Source organism: Bufo gargarizans, chromosome 1, assembly GCF_014858855.1.
Source record: "Bufo gargarizans isolate SCDJY-AF-19 chromosome 1, ASM1485885v1, whole genome shotgun sequence".
In the NCBI taxonomy this organism is placed as follows: Eukaryota; Metazoa; Chordata; class Amphibia; order Anura; family Bufonidae; genus Bufo; species Bufo gargarizans.
This window is the reverse complement of record NC_058080.1, coordinates 756631955-756650056: the sequence shown is the minus strand read 5'-3', so window position 1 is coordinate 756650056 and position 18102 is coordinate 756631955.

The following is an 18102-nucleotide window of genomic DNA, read 5'->3' as shown; positions in this document are numbered from 1 at the left end:
TTGGGCCAAATAATATTTTTGTTGTTGTGGTGAACGATAACAATGAGGAAAACATCTAGTAAGGGACGCGGATGTGGACATGGTCGTGGTGGTGTTAGTGGACCCTCTGGTGCTGGGAGAGGACGTGGCCGTTCTGCCACATCCACACGTCCTAGTGTACCAACTACCTCAGGTCCCAGTAGCCGCCAGAATTTACAGCGATATATGGTGGGGCCCAATGCCGTTCTAAGGATGGTAAGGCCTGAGCAGGTACAGGCATTAGTCAATTGGGTGGCCGACAGTGGATCCAGCACGTTCACATTATCTCCCACCCAGTCTTCTGCAGAAAGCGCACAGATGGCGCCTGAAAACCAACCCCATCAGTCTGTCAGATCACCCCCATGCATACCAGGGAAACTGCCTCAGCCTCAAGTTATGCAGCAGTCTCTTATGCTGTTTGAAGACTCCGCTGGCAGGGTTTCCCAAGGGCATCCACCTAGCCCTTCCCCAGCGGTGAAAGACATAGAATGCACTGACGCACAACCACTTATGTTTCCTGATTATGAGGACATGGGAATACCACCTCAGCATGTCTCTGATGATGACGAAACACAGGTGCCAACTGCTGCGTCTTTCTGCAGTGTGCAGACTGAACAGGAGGTCAGGGATCAAGACTGGGTGGAAGACGATGCAGGGGACGATGAAGTCCTAGACCTCACATGGAATGAAGGTCGTGCCACTGACTTTCACAGTTTGGAGGAAGAGGCAGTGGTGAGACCGAGCCAACAGCGTAGCAAAAGAGGGAGCAGTGGGCAAAAGCAGAACACCCGCCGCCAAGAGACTCCGCCTGCTACTGACCGCCGCCATCTGGGACCGAGCACCCCAAAGGCAGCTTCAAGGAGTTCCCAGGCATGGCACTTCTTCAAACAATGTGCTGACGACAAGACCCGAGTGGTTTGCACGCTGTGCCATCAGAGCCTGAAGCGAGGCATTAATGTTCTGAACCTTAGCACAACCTGCATGACCAGGCACCTGCATGCAAAGCATGAACTGCAGTGGAGTAAACACCTTAAAACCAAGGAAGTCACTCAGGCTCCCCCTGCTACCTCTTCTGCTGCTGCCGCCTCGGCCTCTTCTGCTGCTGCTGCCTCGGCCTCTTCCTCCGCCTCTGGAGGAACGTTGGCACCTGCCGCCCAGCAAACAGGGGATGTACCACCAACACCACCACCACCTCCGTCACCAAGCATCTCAACCATGTCACACGGCAGCGTTCAGCTCTCCATCTCACAAACATTTGAGAGAAAGCGTAAATTCCCATCTAGCCACCCTCGATCCCTGGCCCTGAATGCCAGCATTTCTAAACTACTGGCCTATGAAATGCTGTCATTTAGGCTGGTGGACACAGACAGCTTCAAACAGCTCATGTCGCTTGCTGTCCCACAGTATGTTGTTCCCAGCCGGCACTACTTCTCCAAGAGAGCCGTGCCTTCCCTGCACAACCAAGTATCCGATAAAATCAAGTGTGCACTGCGTAACGCCATCTGTAGCAAGGTCCACCTAACCACAGATACGTGGACCAGTAAGCACGGCCAGGGACGCTATATCTCCCTAACTGCACACTGGGTAAATGTAGTGGCAGCTGGGCCCCAGGCGGAGAGCTGTTTGGCGCACGTCCTTCCGCCGCCAAGGATCGCAGGGCAACATTCTTTGCCTCCTCTTGCCACCTCCTCCTTCTCGGCTTCCTCTTCCTCTTCTTCCACCTGCTCATCCAGTCAGCCACACACCTTCACCACCAACTTCAGCACAGCCCGGGGTAAACGTCAGCAGGCCATTCTGAAACTCATATGTTTGGGGGACAGGCCCCACACCGCACAAGAGTTGTGGCGGGGTATAGATCAACAGACCGACGAGTGGTTGCTGCCGGTGAGCCTCCAGCCCGGCCTGGTGGTGTGTGATAATGCGGCGAAATCTCGTTGCAGCTCTGGGACTAGCTGGTTTGACGCACATCCCTTGCTTGGCGCATGTGCTGAATTTGGTGGTGCAGAAGTTCATTCACAACTACCCCGACATGTCAGAGCTGCTGCATAAAGTACGGGCCGTCTGTTCGCGCTTCCGGCGTTCACATCCTGCTGCTGCTCGCCTGTCTGCGCTACAGCGTAACTTCGGCCTTCCCGCTCACCGCCTCATATGCGACGTGCCCACCAGGTGGAACTCCATCTTGCACATGCTGGACAGACTGTGCGAGCAGCAGCAGGCCATAGTGGAGTTTCAGCTGCAGCACGCACGGGTCAGTCGCACTACAGAACAGCACCACTTCACCACCAATGACTGGGCCTCCATGCGAGACCTGTGTGCCCTGTTGCGCTGTTTCGAGTACTCCACCAACATGGCCAGTGGCGATGACACCGTTATCAGCGTTACAATACCACTTCTATGTCTCCTTGAGAAAACACTTAGGGCGATGATGGAAGAGGAGGTGGCCCAGGAGGAGGAGGAGGAGGAGGAGGAAGAGGGGTCATTTTTAGCACTTTCAGGCCAGTCTCTTCGAAGTGACTCAGAGGGAGGTTTTTGGCAACAGCAGAGGCCAGGTACAAATGTGGCCAGCCAGGGCCCACTACTGGAGGACAAGGAGGACGAGGATGAGGAGGAGGTGGAGGAGGATGAGGATGAAGCATGGTCACAGCGGGGTGGCACCCAACGCAGCTCGGGCCCATCACTGGTGCGTGGCTGGGGTGAAAGGCAGGACGATGACGATACGCCTCCCACAGAGGACAGCTTGTCCTTACCCCTGGGCAGCCTGGCACACATGAGCGACTACATGCTGCAGTGCCTGCGCAACGACAGCAGAGTTGCCCACATTTTAACGTGTGCGGACTACTGGGTTGCCACCCTGCTGGATCCACGGTACAAAGACAATATGCCCACCTTACTTCCTGCACTGGAGCGTGATAGGAAGATGCGCGAGTACAAGCGCACGTTGGTAGACGCGCTACTGAGAGCATTCCCAAATGTCACAGGGGAACAAGTGGAAGGCCAAGGCAGAGGAGGAGCAAGAGGTCGCCAAGGCAGCTGTGTCACGGCCAGCTCCTCTGAGGGCAGGGTTAGCATGGCAGAGATGTGGAAAAGTTTTGTCAACACGCCACAGCTAACTGCACCACCACCTGATACGCAACGTGTTAGCAGGAGGCAACATTTCACTAACATGGTGGAACAGTACGTGTGCACACCCCTCCACGTACTGACTGATGGTTCGGCCCCATTCAACTTCTGGGTCTCTAAATTGTCCACGTGGCCAGAGCTAGCCTTTTATGCCTTGGAGGTGCTGGCCTGCCCGGCGGCCAGCGTTTTGTCTGAACGTGTATTCAGCACGACAGGGGGCGTCATTACAGACAAACGCAGCCGCCTGTCTAAAGCCAATGTGGACAAGCTGACGTTCATAAAAATGAACCAGGCATGGATCCCACAGGACCTGTCCGTCCCTTGTCCAGATTAGACATTAACTACCTCCCCTTAACCATATATTATTGTACTCCAGGGCACTTCCTCATTCAATCCTATTTTTATTTTCATTTTACCATTATATTGCGAGGCTACCCAAAGTTGAATGAACCTCTCCTCTGTCTGGGTGCCGGGGCCTAAATATATGCCAATGGACTGTTCCAATGTTGGGTGATGTGAAGCCTGATTCTCTGCTATGACATGCAGACTGATTCTCTGCTGACATGAAGCCAGATCCTCTGTTACGGGATCTCTCTCCTCTGCCTGGGTGCTGGGCCTAAATATCTGACAATGGACTGTTGCATTGGTGGCTGACGTGAAGCCTGATTCTCTGCTATGATATGAAGACTGATTCTCTGCTGACATGAAGCCAGATTGTCTGTTACGGGACCTCTCTCCTCTGCCTGGGTGCTGGGCCTAAATTTATGAAAATGGACTGTTACAGTGGTGGGTGACGTGAAGCCTGATTCTCTGCTATGATATGAAGACTGATTCTCTGCTGACATAAAGCCAGATTGTCTGTTACGGGACCTCTCTCCTCTGCCTGGGTGCTGGGCCTAAATATCTGACAATGGACTGTTGCAGTGGTGGCTGACGTGAAGCCTGATTCTCTGCTATGATATGAAAACTGATTCTCTGCTGACATGAAGCCAGATTGTCTGTTACGGGACCTCTCTCCTCTGCCTGGGTGCTGGGCCTAAATTTATGAAAATGGACTGTTACAGTGGTGGGTGACGTGAAGCCTAATTCTCTGCTATGATATGAAGACTGATTCTCTGCTGACATGAAGCCAGATACTCTGTTATGGGACCTCTCTCCTCTGCCTGGGTGCTGGGCCTAAATTTATGAAAATGGACTGTTATAGTGGTGGGTGACGTGAAGCCTGATTCTCTGCTATGATATGAAGACTGATTCTCTGCTGACATGAAGCCAGATTGTCTGTTACGGGACCTCTCTCCTCTGCCTGGGTGCTGGGCCTAAATATCTGACAATGGACTGTTGCACTGGTGGCTGACGTGAAGCCTGATTCTCTGCTATGATATGAAGACTGATTCTCTGCTGACATGAAGCCAGATTGTCTGTTACGGGACCTCTCTCCTCTGCCTGGGTGCTGGGCCTAAATATATACCAATGGACTGTTGCACTGGTGGCTGACGTGAAGCCTGATTCTCTGCTATGACATGCAGACTAATTCTCTGCTGACATGAAGACAGATTCTCTGTTACGGGACCTCTCTCCTCTGCCTGGGTGCTGGGCCTAAATTTATGAAAATGGACTGTTACAGTGGTGGGTGACGTGAAGCCTGATTCTCTGCTATGATATGAAGACTGATTCTCTGCTGACATGAAGCCAGATTGTCTGTTACGGGACCTCTCTCCTCTGCCTGGGTGCTGGGCCTAAATATCTGACAATGGACTGTTGTATTGGTGGCTGACTTGAAGCCTGATTCTCTGCTATGATATGAAGACTGATTCTCTGCTGACATGAAGCCAGATTGTCTGTTACGGGACCTCTCTCCTCTGCCTGGGTGCTGGGCCTAAATTTATGAAAATGGACTGTTACAGTGGTGGGTGACGTGAAGCCTGATTCTCTGCTATGACATGAAGACTGATTCTCTGGTGACATGAAGCCAGATTCTGTGTTACGGAATCTCTCTCCTCTGCCTGGGTGCTTGGCCTAAATTTAGGAAAATGGACTGTTGCAGTGGTGGCTGACGTGAAGCCTGATTCTCTGCTATGACATGCAGACTGATTCTCTGCTGACATGAAGACAGATTCTCTGTTACGGGACCTCTCTCCTCTGCCTGGGTGCCGGGGCCTAAATATCTGAGAATGGACTGTTCCAGTGGTGGGTGACGGGAAGCCAGATTCTCTGCTATGGGACCTCTCTCCAATTGATTTTGGTTAATTTTTATTTATTTAATTTTTATTTTAATTCATTTCCCTATCCACATTTGTTTGCAGGGGATTTACCTACATGTTGCTGCCTTTTGCAGCCCTCTAGCCCTTTCCTGGGCTGTTTTACAGCCTTTTTAGTGCCGAAAAGTTCGGGTCCCCATTGACTTCAATGGGGTTCGGGACGAAGTTCGGATCGGGTTCGGAAGTTTGGCCGAACTTCTCGAACCCGAACATCCAGGTGTTTGCTCAACTCTAGCGAGAACACATCACTGACTGCAGAAAAGGACTCCAGTGTCAGTGGACTGTTCCCATGTTGCCTGTGCCTCTCTCTGTAATGGTTAAATAAAGATAAGGCTCCATTCACACCATGGTATTTTTGTTCCACATCCAATCCCCATTATTGGTGGATTGGCTGGGAACCCCTTCATTTCAGTGGGGCCGCAAAAGTTGTAGAGAGTACACTGTGTACTGTCTGCATCTTTGTGGCCGCATTGAAATGAAGGGGTCCACATCCAATCCACCAATGATGGAGGTTGGATGTGGAACAAAAATACATACCGTATATACTCAAGTATAAGCCGACCCGAATATAAGCCGAGGCCCCTAATTTTACCCCCAAAAAATGGGAAAAATGATTGACTCGAGTATAAGACTAGGGTGGGAAATGCAGCAGCTACTGGTAAATTTCAAAAATAAAAATAGATACCGTACCAATAAAATTACATTAATTGAGGCATCAGTAGTTTAAAGGTTTTTGAAGATTTATTTCAAAGAAAAACAATATGGTATCAACAATAACTTTAACAGTACAAAAACCAACTAAAGCGAATATTCGATTTTTGGGAAAATACCAGTTCATGCGATTTTTTTGCGAATTTTCGCAATCAAGACCTAGACTCGAGTATAAGACGAGGGGGCTTTTTTAGCACAAAAACATGTGCCAAAAAACTCGTCTTATACTCGAGTATATACGGTATGTCTGTTCTGTGGCTAGGGTTGCCACCCGGCCAGTATTTCACCGACAAGGCCGATATTTTAGTGGCCCTGCCAGTGCAGGTAATTTAATTATACCTGCAATTTTTCTGTATGGACTGTTACTAATGAGCGCTTCCATTGCAGAGCACTCATTAGTACAGCCACTTGTGTTAATAAAAAAAAAAAAATTAAAATAAAGAACTTACCTCCTCCATTTGCTCGCGTAGTATGGAACGCGCCGACTGGAAGCTCAGGACAGGAGCTCCGAGACGTCATCACACTGGAGCGCAGGTCCCGTCCTCAGCTTCCAGTCAACAGAGAGTGTTCACCGCAGCGTCAAATGGAGAAGGTACGTTTTTGTTGTTGCAAAAGCAGAGATGGGGGCATTATTCTTACCGGGGGCACTAATGGGGGCATTATTCTTATTGGGGGCACTAATGGGGGCATTATTCTTACTGGGGGGCACTAATGGGGGCATTATTCTTACTGGGGGCACTAATCAGGGCGTTATTCTTATTGGGTGCACTAATGGGGTCATTATTCTTACTGAGGGCACTAAATGGGGCATTATTCTTGCTGGGGGCACTAATGGGGGCATTATTCTTACCAGGGGCACTAATGGAGGCATTATTCTTACCAGGGGCACTAATGGGGCATTATTCTTACCGGGGGCACTAATGGGGGCGTTATTCTTACTGGGGGCACTAATTGGGGCATTATTCTAATTGGAGGCACTAATGGGGCATTATTCTTACTGGGGGCACTAATGGGGGCGTTCATCATTACTGTTGGCATTCAGCTCGGACCTTCACCTGACTGCAGACCCAGGTATGTGGACCTTTAATAAAACTAGTTTTGTACCCCTGTTATATACCATTCACTATAGATTTCAAGAGGATTTAGGCAGTGTGTGAACGCAGTACAACTAACAAGCGTGCAGAACTCTAACGCTTTGACATTAGACCATATCCCGGGGGTTCACATTCACAAGGGATTTTTATATTTGTTGGAAATTCTCTCGAAGGCAGAAAAATGAAGAAATTGCATCTGCATTGACATTTCAGGCTGCGAACATTGCGTCTGGGGCGGCTCCTTGTTTTCAATCTCTTGGTACTCACCTGGATCAGCTTGCAGAGAATCCAAAACTCCTTGTAGCGGTGGCATCTGTCCTGGTAACCTAACAATGGCAGTCTTCACCCTGCCCGGGCACACAATGGGCTTCTCTACTGCACTGTGTGTACAGGGCATGTCTGCAGGGATCTGAACAAACACAATTGTTCAAATATTTACCTGCAAACATAAATAGAAAACGTCTCGGTCCAGAAGACGGCATGTCCTCACCTAAGACGTATTATACAACTGCAAACCGTGCTGTCTGACGAGGAACTACCAGTCCAGTACCTCGTAAATCAATGGCACGACACAATAGTCTGCTTCTCAGCGCTAGTTTTATTCTCATGTATTCAGAGGCATAACTATAATTCCTAGGGCCCCATAGAAAAATCTGATGGGGCCCCCACCACCTAGTGTAAAGAAATCAAAACAGCAGCAGAAGTAGCAATAACTAAAGATACAGTATGTATCATAACATCATATATCAGAAAATGCGCATTAAAGCAAAGCCACCACACGGTTATAACCCTAACTAAAAGTACAATGTTCTTGCATCTGATTCCACCACCCCACTCCCCCACCTCTGGGCCCCATAGCAAGTGCTATGGCTATAGTTACGACTAGGGATGAGCGGACCCGTGGATGTTCTGGTTCGCCAGGTTCGGCCGAACTTCAGGTCAAAGTTCGGGTTCGTGACCCGAACTTGACCCTGAGCCCGAACCCCATTGAAGTTAATGGGGACCCAAATTTTGGTGCACTAAAATGGCTGTAAAATAGTCATAGTAAGGGCTAGAGGGCTGCAAAAGGAAGCACAATGGGGGTAAGAGCAGGACAATTGCCCTGGAAACAAATGCGGATGGGGAAATGACTTAAGATAACATAGAATATAAAAAAAATAAAATTAGAATCTTGAACTAGGAGGCAGAGGTCAAATTGAGGAGGTGGTTGACGTGGCGATGTAGGTGGAAGCCGAGGTGTAGGAGGATGAGATAGCCAAGACTGTTTTTTTTTTTTATTATTTATAAATGTATTTTTTTATAAATTTGGGAAGGCCCAAAAACATTGGGAAATGGAAAAGAGAATGCAAAAAGAAAGTGCGCTGGAGTATGACAATAGCTGGGTAAGGACGGTATTAATGTCTATTCTGCACAAGGTACGGACAGGTCCTGAGGGATCCATGCCTGGTTCATTTTAATAAACGTGAGCTTGTCCACATTGTCTGTGATCACCCCCCCTGCTGTGCTAAACACACGTTCGGGCAATACACTGGCCGCAGGGCAGGTCAGCACCTCCAAGGCGTAAAGGGCAAGCTCAGGCCATGTGTCAAATTTGGAGACCCAGAAGTGGAATGGGGCAGACCCATCATTCAGTACGTGTAGGCGTGTGCACACATACTGCTCCACCATATTGCTGAAATGCTGCCTCCTGCTAAGACGTTCCATATCAGCTGGTGGTGCTGGTTGTTGTGGCGTGCTGTCAAAGCTTTTCCACATTTCGGCCATGCTAACCCTGCCTTCTGAGGTGCTGGCGGTGCCCCAGCTGCGTTGGCGACTTCTTACTTCTCCTCTGCCTTCGCCTTGTGCTTCCACTGTGCCCCCGCTGTCAGGGGGAATGCCATCAGCAGCGCGTCTACCAACGTGCCCTTGTACTCGCGCATCTTCCGATCACGCTCCAGTGATGGAATTAAAGACGACACGTTGTCCTTGTAGCGGGGATCCAGCAGCGTGGCCACCCAGTAATCAGCACTGGTTAGAATGTGGGCAACTCGGCGGTCATTGCGCAGGCACTGCAGCATGTAGTCGCACGTGTGCCAGGCAGTCCAGAGACAACGACAAGCTGTCCTCTGTGGGAGGTGTATCATCTGTGTCCTCTGTATCCCCCCAGCCATGCTCCAGTGATGCCCATGAGCTGCTTTGGGTGCCACCCTGCTCTAAACACAGTTCCTCCTCATCATCATCCTCCTCAACCTCCAGAACTGTGTCCTGGCTGGACAGTTGTGTACCTGGCCTCTGTTGGTGCAGGAACTCACCCTCCGAGCCACTTGTGAATGACTTGCCTGATAAACGTGGAAATGATCCCTCTACCTCCTCCTCCTCCTCCTGTGCCACATCCTCTTCCAACATCGCCCGAAGCGTTTTTTTCTTTGACTCAAGTGGGATAGTAACGCTGAGGACGGCGTCATCGGCACTGGCCATGTTGGTGGAGTACTTGAAACAGCGCAACACTGCACACACGTCCCACATGGGGGCCCACTCGTTAGTGAAGTGGTGCTGTTCCGCAGAGCGACTCACCCGTGCGTGCTGCAGCTGAAACTCCACTATGGCCTGCTGCTGCTCGCACAGTCTGTCCAGCATGTGCAAGATGAAGTTCCAACTTGTGGGCACGTCGCATATGAGGCGGTGAGTGGGAAGGCCGAAGTTACGCTGTAGCGCAGACAGTCGAGCACCACCAGGGTGGAAACGCCAAAAGCGCGAACAGACGGCCCGCACTTTCTGCAGCAGCTCTGACATATCAGGGTAATTTTTCAGGAACCTTTGCACCACCAAATTCAGCACATGCGCCAGGCAAGGGATGTGCATCAAACCGGCTAGGCCCAGAGCTTCTACAAGATTTTGCCCGTTAACGCACACCACCAGGCCCGGCTTGAGGCTCAGTGGCACCAACCACTCATCGGTCTGTTGTTCCATGCCCGTCCACAGCTCCTGCGTGGTGTGGGTTTTTCCCCCCAAACAGATGAGTTTCAAAACTGCCTGCTGTCGTTCCCCCTGGCTGTGCTGAAGTTGGTGGTGCAGGTGTTACGCTGACCGGATGAGGAGGCGGTAGAGGAGGAAGCAGAGTAGGAGGCAACAAGAAATGCCCTGCAATCCTTGGTGGTGAAAGGACATGCGCCAAACTGCTATCCGCCTCAGGCCCAGCCTCCACTGCATTTACCCAGTGTGCAGTTAGGGAGATATAACGTCCCATGCTTACTCGTCCACGTTGCGCAGTGCACACCTGATTTTTGTCCGCCACTTGGTTTTACAGGGCAGGGATGGCTCGCCTGGAAAAGTAGTGGTGGCTGGGAACCACGTACTGTGGGACAGCCACCACCATAAGGTTTTTAAAAGTCTCTGTCTCCACGGAATGACAGCATTTCAAAGGCCAGTAATTTTGAAATGCTGGCATTCATGGCCAGGGATCGCGGGTGGGTAGGGGGGTACTTCCTCTTTCTCTCCAGTGTTTGGGAGATAGACAGCTGAACGCTTCCATGGGACAGTGTGGAGATGCTTGGTGACAGTGGTGGAGGTGGTGGTGTTGCTGCCACATCTTCTGCTTGCGGGGTGGCAGGTGCCACTGTCACTCCAGAGGGGAAGCAAGAGGCCGAGACTGCAGCAGAAGAGGGACCAGGAGGAGCCTGAGATCTTTCGTGGTTTTTGAGGTGTCTACTCCACTGCAGCTCGTGCTTTGCACTTAGATGCCTGGTCATGCAGGTTGTGCTCAGGTTGAGAACGTTTATGCCTCGCTTCAGGCTCCGATTGCACAGCGTGCAAACCACTCGGGTCTTGTCGTCAGCACATTGTCTGAAGAACTGCCACGCTAGGGAACACCTTGGAGCTGGCTTTGGTTTGCTCAGTCCCTGGGTGCGGTGGGCAGTAGCAGGCGTACTGGCTAGGGGATGGCCAATCTGCTTTTGCACACTGCTCCCTCTGCTGTGCGGCTGGCACTGTGTGACCACCACCTCTTCCACCGAACTGCACATGTCACTGGGTCGTGACTCTTGAACCGCATGCTGTTGCCTGCGGTTTGTATTTAGGTGTTCAACCACAGGTGAGGGCCGCTAGTGTGCTGCCTCACTTGTGGTTGCCGCGGGCAACAAGTTAGTTTGTATTGTTGCAGTAGAGCAGCCTGAGCTGTTGCTAGGCAGCTTGCTGCAATCTGCATGCGGTTGCACTTGGCAACTTGTGTGATAGGTGTGCACTTTCCATGTTTGGTGTGCACAGGGTTTATTTGTGTGTATTCCCCTTTAAGTTGCTGTCTTCCCTTCCCTGGTGTTGGAAGGGTTAATTCCCTTCTGTGTGTGTGAACACTGGGTGTGTCTCTTTGTGGGTGTGACTACTTGGGCCTATAAAGCCTCTGTGTATAGTGCAGTTCAGAGGGGTGCTTCAGTCATGCTTTGCTGGAGACACTCTCCTGGTATTTCAATCTGCCAGTGGGGGCCACCCTTGTGGTCATAAACAAATTGTTATTCTTAAGTTTATGTGATGTCTACTTGATGTTTTCCTTGTTATGTTATGCACCTATGGATCTGGGTTCCTGTGTGTTTGTGTGTGTGCTGTGTCCATTGGTGTTTGGGTGTGGACACTAGCTTGTATTGCACGGGATCCAGTCTGTGTGTCTGTGGCAGGTAGGTGTGGAAGTGCTTTTCACCCTCCTGCCATATCCATAGGCTGTTTATGTTCTCTTCCCTTTGCAGCTTGGCTAGTGAGACTCCTGTTCCTCTGTTCCTAGGAAGAACAGGTCGTCTTACCCTGCTCCTTGTTCCAGGGCAATCCTGAGGGCTAGCAGGGACCCCAAGGCATACGGTGTATGAGCCCTCCCACCTTCAGGGTTGGCTCATATGGTTAGGAGTCAGGGTCAGTTTAGGGACGCGATAGGAGGTGACCTGCTCCCTAATACTGTCGTCCTGGCCAAGCAGCGCTTAACATCTCCTGGCATCGCACGGCTGAGGGTTTTCCCCATCCTCAGCCGTGACAGTCACTCGCATGATGTTGTTTTCATGTAGGGTCTAGGACCTCATCATCCTCCACATCATCTTCCACCCACTCTTCACCTCTGCCCTCCTTGTCGGTCTGCACACTGCAGAAAGCCACAGCAGTTGGCACCTGTGTTTCGTCATCATCCGAGACGTGCTGCGGTGGTCCTCCCATGTACTCATCCTAAAACATAAGTGGTTGAGCATCAGTGCACTCAATCTCTTCCACTTCTGGAGCAGGGCTCTGTGGACGGCCCTCGGAAACCCTTCCAGCAGAGTCATCAAAAAGCATAAGAGACTGCTGCATGACTTGGGGCTCAGACTGCTTGGCTGATTAGCAAGGGGGTGAGGTGAAAGACAAATGCCCATGGGCTGCAGGTGCCAACTCTGCAATTTCAGCAGGGGACCAGGTGGGAGACAATGTAAAGGAACTGGAGGCACTGTCAGCCACCCAATCTACTACCGCCTCTACTTGTTCTGGCCTCACCATTCGTACACCGGTATACGGGCCTACAAAATGACGCTGAACGTTCTGTCGCCTACTCGCACCTGAGGAAGGTGTTTAATTTGGGCGTGTAGCTGGCACAGATCGACCACGTCCTCTCCCTGCAACTAGAGCTTCACCAGCAGCACCACGACCAGGGCCACGTCCCTTATTTGATGCTCTCCTCATTCTTTGAGGTCACCCACCGAACTAACCGATGGATTAACTATATTAATTTCCCTGTCACGGATGCAGTGCAGGTGTACCTCACACCAAAAATGGGTATATGTCACCCACTGAACTAACGGACTAATTAACTATATTAATTTCCCTGTCATGGATGCAGTGGAGGTGTACCTCACACCAAAAATGGGCATATGTTACTCACCGAACTAGCAGACAGATTAACTATTATATTTTTGTGTCAGGGGTACAAGGATGGTGCATTGCACCCACAAAAAAATCACTATAGGTCACCCACAGAAAAAAATAGCCATATGAAATTCCTAACACTGTCCCTCACTTCAGCTGCCTGCTTCCTGTCCCTGCACTACTCAGAGCTGATGGACGGTGCTACACGTGATCCAGCTTATATAGAGGCTGGGTCACATGATGCACCGGCCAAGCACAGCCATGCCATTACTAGGCATGGCTGTGATGGCTTCTAAGTGCCCACAGCTTAAAAACTTGTTGATTGGCTGCCCTGCAGCCTTTCAAAAGCTTTATTAAATGCCCAAACACCGAACTTGAACCCAAACTTTTGCTGCAAAGTTTGGGTCCGGGCACCCGAACTCTCAAAATTCGGTACGGACCCAAACTTTGCAGTTCGGGTTCGCTCAACACTAGTTACGACCATGCATGTATGAAGTTTCCATATTTATTGTACTCCACGTTAGTATAGCATAAGAATGTATTACTATAATAACAGTAAAAATAAACCCAATGTGGTGCCTGACTGAAACCTGGAATAGCACATTGAATATATACATCTCCAAACTTGGGGGCGCTATATATCTATATGTAGTAATCTTCTGAGCTCCTTCTACTGGTTGCAGTATATCTCTGTATGTAGTAATGTCCTGAGCTCCCTCTAGTGGTGATTGTATATATCTGTATTCAGTAATCTCCTTATCTCCCTCTAGTGGTGGCTGTATATATCTGTATGCAGTAATCTTCTGAGCTCCCTCTAGTGGTGGCCTTATATATCTGTATGCAGTAATCTGAGCTCCCTCTAGTGTTGGCTGTATATATCTGTATGTAGTAATCTCCTCATCTCCCTCTAGTGGTGGCTGTATATATCTGTATGCAGTAATCTGAGCTCCCTCTAGTGGTAGCTATATATATATCTGTATGCAGTAATCTCCTGATCTCCCTCTAGTGATGGCTATATACTGTATATACAGTACAGACCAAAAGTTTGGACACACCTTCTCATTCAAAGAGTTTTTTTTTATTTTCATGACTATGAAAATTGTAGATTCACACTGAAGGCATCAAAACTATGAATTAACACATGTGGAATTATATACATAACAAAAAAGTGTGAAACAACTGAAAATATGTCATATTCTAGGTTATTCAAAGTAGCCACCTTTTGCTTTGATTACTGCTTTGCACACTCTTGGAAAATAAAGAAAACTCTTTGAATGAGAAGGTGTGTCCAAACTTTTGGTCTGTACTGTATGTATGTAGTGATCTCCTGAGTTTCATCCAGTGGTGGCTGTATATATCTTTATGCAGTAATCTCCCCCGCTCCCTTTAGTGGTGGCTGTATATATCTTTATGCAGTAATCTCCAGAGCTCCCTTTAGTGGTTGCTGTATATATCTGTGTGCAGTAATCTCCTGAGCTCCCTCTAGTGGTGGCTGTATATCTCTGTATGTAGTAATCTCCTGAGCTCCCCCTAGTGTTGGCTGTATATGTCTTTATGTAGTCATCCTCTGAGCTCCCTCTAGTGGTGGCTGTATATATCTGTAAGCAGTAATCTCCTGAGTTTCCTCTAGTGGTGGCTGTATATATCTGTATGCAGTAACAGTGGTGTGCCTGGGGAAGGGGGCGGTCCGCCCCGGCTATCAGGCTGTCAGCTATACAGGGGGGTGCTGCCTGAGCAGCAGCGCCTGGCCTAATGTCTCTGCAAGGAAGGAGAGCTGTGATTCTCTTAGGAGAAAGGACTTTTGATGACGCCATCACCATGTGACCAGTAACATATCGATATTACTGGTCACATGGCTATGAGGTAATCAAAGGTCCTTTCTCTCTATCAGGAGTGTTGTAGGAGAAGTTTTCGAGCTTTTTTTGTGAAGATTACATCAGGAAAAGTTGACAGGAGCTGTTATGCTATTATACTGTAAGCTACTGTATAGTGTGGGGTTCTGTATAGTGTGGGGTGCTTTACTGCTGTACTGTATACTGTGGGGTGCTGTATATTGTGGAGTGATATACTGCTCTACTGTATACTGTGAGGTACTGTATACTGTGGAGTACTGTATACTGTGGGGTGCTGTATACTGTGGGGTGCTGTATACTGTGGGGTACTGTATGCTGTGGGATGCTATACTGCTCTACTGTATACTAGGGGGTGCTATACTGTATGCTATAGGTTGCTATACTGCATACTGTGGGGTGTTATACTATGTATTGCATGTTGTGGGGTACTATATACTGTGGGGTGCTATACTATGTATTGCATTCTGTGGGGTACTATATACTGTGGGGCGTTGTATACTGTGGGGTGCTGTATACTATGGGGTGCTATACTATATAATGCATACTGTGGGGTGCTCTATACTATAGGGTGTTATACTGCATACGGTGGGGTGCTGTATACTGTGTATTGAATACTATGGGGTACTGTATACTGGGCGGTGTTATATACTGAGGGGTATTACACTGTATACTGCAGAGTGTTGTACGCTATACACTATGAGGGGCTGGGGCGTTATACAATAGACGTCAATTCAACAAATCTGACCTAGATAAATAAAGCGTATTAGGTTATCCTAAATAAAAAACTGCCCCCACTACGGCTGATAGCCCCCAATTTACATTTATCCTATAATCTGTAATAATAATTCCACTCTATTTCATTAAAAGTCCTCTGACCACTAAACACCGGCGAGCTATCGTATTTGTGTTCACTCCTGCACCAGGGATGTGGTTCTGTCCCCACTCATCCCTCTATTGTTTCCTTTTTATTTATTAATCACATTGATTATATGGTTTAGGGTCAGCACTGACGATAGCCTTCCTCTAGAATCGCTTCATACGTTGTCCCAAAAATGTTTGCCAGATTCCTGGCATCCTCAGGGGTAATGGGCAACGACACTATATACATGGCATAGTTTTCTTTAATATTTGCCAGAAAAAAAATTACCATGGGGGACAACGCGAAAGAGGGGATGGTCGGGGCAAATGGACAGAGGAGGCCCAAGATGGGTAAACAGCCCCCGACCTATGATATACTTAATCCGCCCCTGGTGCGCTCTCTAAGCCAGGGAGCGCGATCACGCCTAGCTCACTTGTATGCTCGCCGCCGGCCGCCGCTCACCTTCCAGGTGGGAAAACCTCCCATCTTCCTTGCAGCCGCTTCCTCCAGTGCTCCTGAGCAATAAAACGGCTGAGCTGTGCGGCCTGTGCCTTCTAGTGAAGTGACCACCTCACCAGTGTTGTGTGTGTCTGCAGATACACTTCCGCCGAGCTGAGCACTGTGGTGTGTGGCAGTTAGGAGTGGTGCAGACAGTCGCAGTGGCACTGTGGTGTTGTCCTTGCCAGATCTCTGAGAAGTTCTGACAGACGTTCTTCAGTACCTCCTGCATGATGTTCTTTTGTTTTGGTTTCGCTTTGACATCTCTTCTCCCTCTCCCAGCTGTCATCTATTAGCAGTGATTGCCTCTCTTTATATCCCCTCCCATACTGCCTCACTTTGCAGTTTATACTACTTCCTGGATTGTGCTCACTGCTAGAAGTTTGCTACTGCTGGTTTCTCGGATAAGTCTATCCCTTTATTTCTGTTTTCCTGTTGGCTTGATTCTAGGTGACCCTGACTCCCTCCGTATTAAGTGCAGGGAGCCGGTGGTCGTGTCCCCTCACTATTATAGGGTTTTCAGGTGTCACTCAGTCTAGGTACGTGGACATGCAACTTTCTATCACAGAGATCTTTGCATGGGCTGAGCAGTCAGGGAGAGCTATAGGGCTTTAATAGGGCTCACCCTTTTGTTCCTTAGTTTGGGATCAAGTCAGTTGGATCTTTATTTGTTACTTCTTGTTTTCTGCAACGTCATCCGTGACAGGTGTGTGGCAGTTAGGAGTGGTGCAGACAGTTACCGTGGCACTGTGGTGTGTGGCAGTTAGGAGTGGTGCAGTCACCATGGCACTGTGGTGTGTGGCAGTAAGGAATGGTGCAGACAGCTACCGTGGCACTGTGGTGTGTGGCAGTTAGGAGTGGTACAGACAGTCACAGTGGCACTGTGGTGTGTGGCAGTTAGGAGTGGTGCAGTCACCGTGTCACTGTGGTGTGTGGCAGTTAGGAGTGGTACAGACAGTCACAGTGGCACTGTGGTGTGTGGCAGTTAGGAGTGGTGCAGTCACCGTGGCACTGTGGTGTGTGGCAGTTAGGAATGGTGCAGACAGTCACAGTGGCACTGTGGTGTGTGGCAGTAAGCTTACATTGTATTTTCATGGTGACAGATTCCCTTTAAATTTTCATTTACCAGCAATTTTTTGTTTACTAGCAATATTTTTATTTATTTTTTCAAACAAAATAAATATTTCAGTATATTTAAATGTAAAAATAAAGTTTCTTATGGTTTCAGCGGGGGGAAGGAAGGTGCCAGAGAAAGTACCCGCCCAAGGTGTCAAATACCCTAGGCACGTTACTGTGCAATAAGCTCCTGAGCTCCCTCTAGTGGTGTCTCCTGAGCTCCCACTAATGGTGGCTGTATATATCTGTATGCAGTAATCTCCTGAGCAACCTCTAGTGGTGGCTGTATATATCTGTATGCAGAATTCTCCTGAGTTTCCTCTAGTGGTGGCTGTATATATCTGTATGCAGTAATGTTCTCAGCTCCCTCTAGTGGTGGCTGCATATATCTCTATGCAGTAATCTCCTGAGCTCCCCCTAATGGTGGCTTTATATATCTGTATGCAGTAATCTCCTGAGCTCCCTGTATTGGTGATTGTATATATCTGTGTGCAGTAATCTCCTGAGCTCCCTCTAGTGGTGGCTGTATATATCTGTATGCAGTAATCTCCTGAGCTCCCTCTAGTGGTGGCTGTATATATCTGTATGTAGTAATCTTCTGAGCTCACTCTAGTGGTGGCTGTATATATCTGTATGCAGTAATCTCCTGAGCTCCCTCTAGTGGTGGCTGTATATATCTGTATGCAGTAATCTCCTGAGCTCCCTCTAGTGGTGGCTTTATTTGC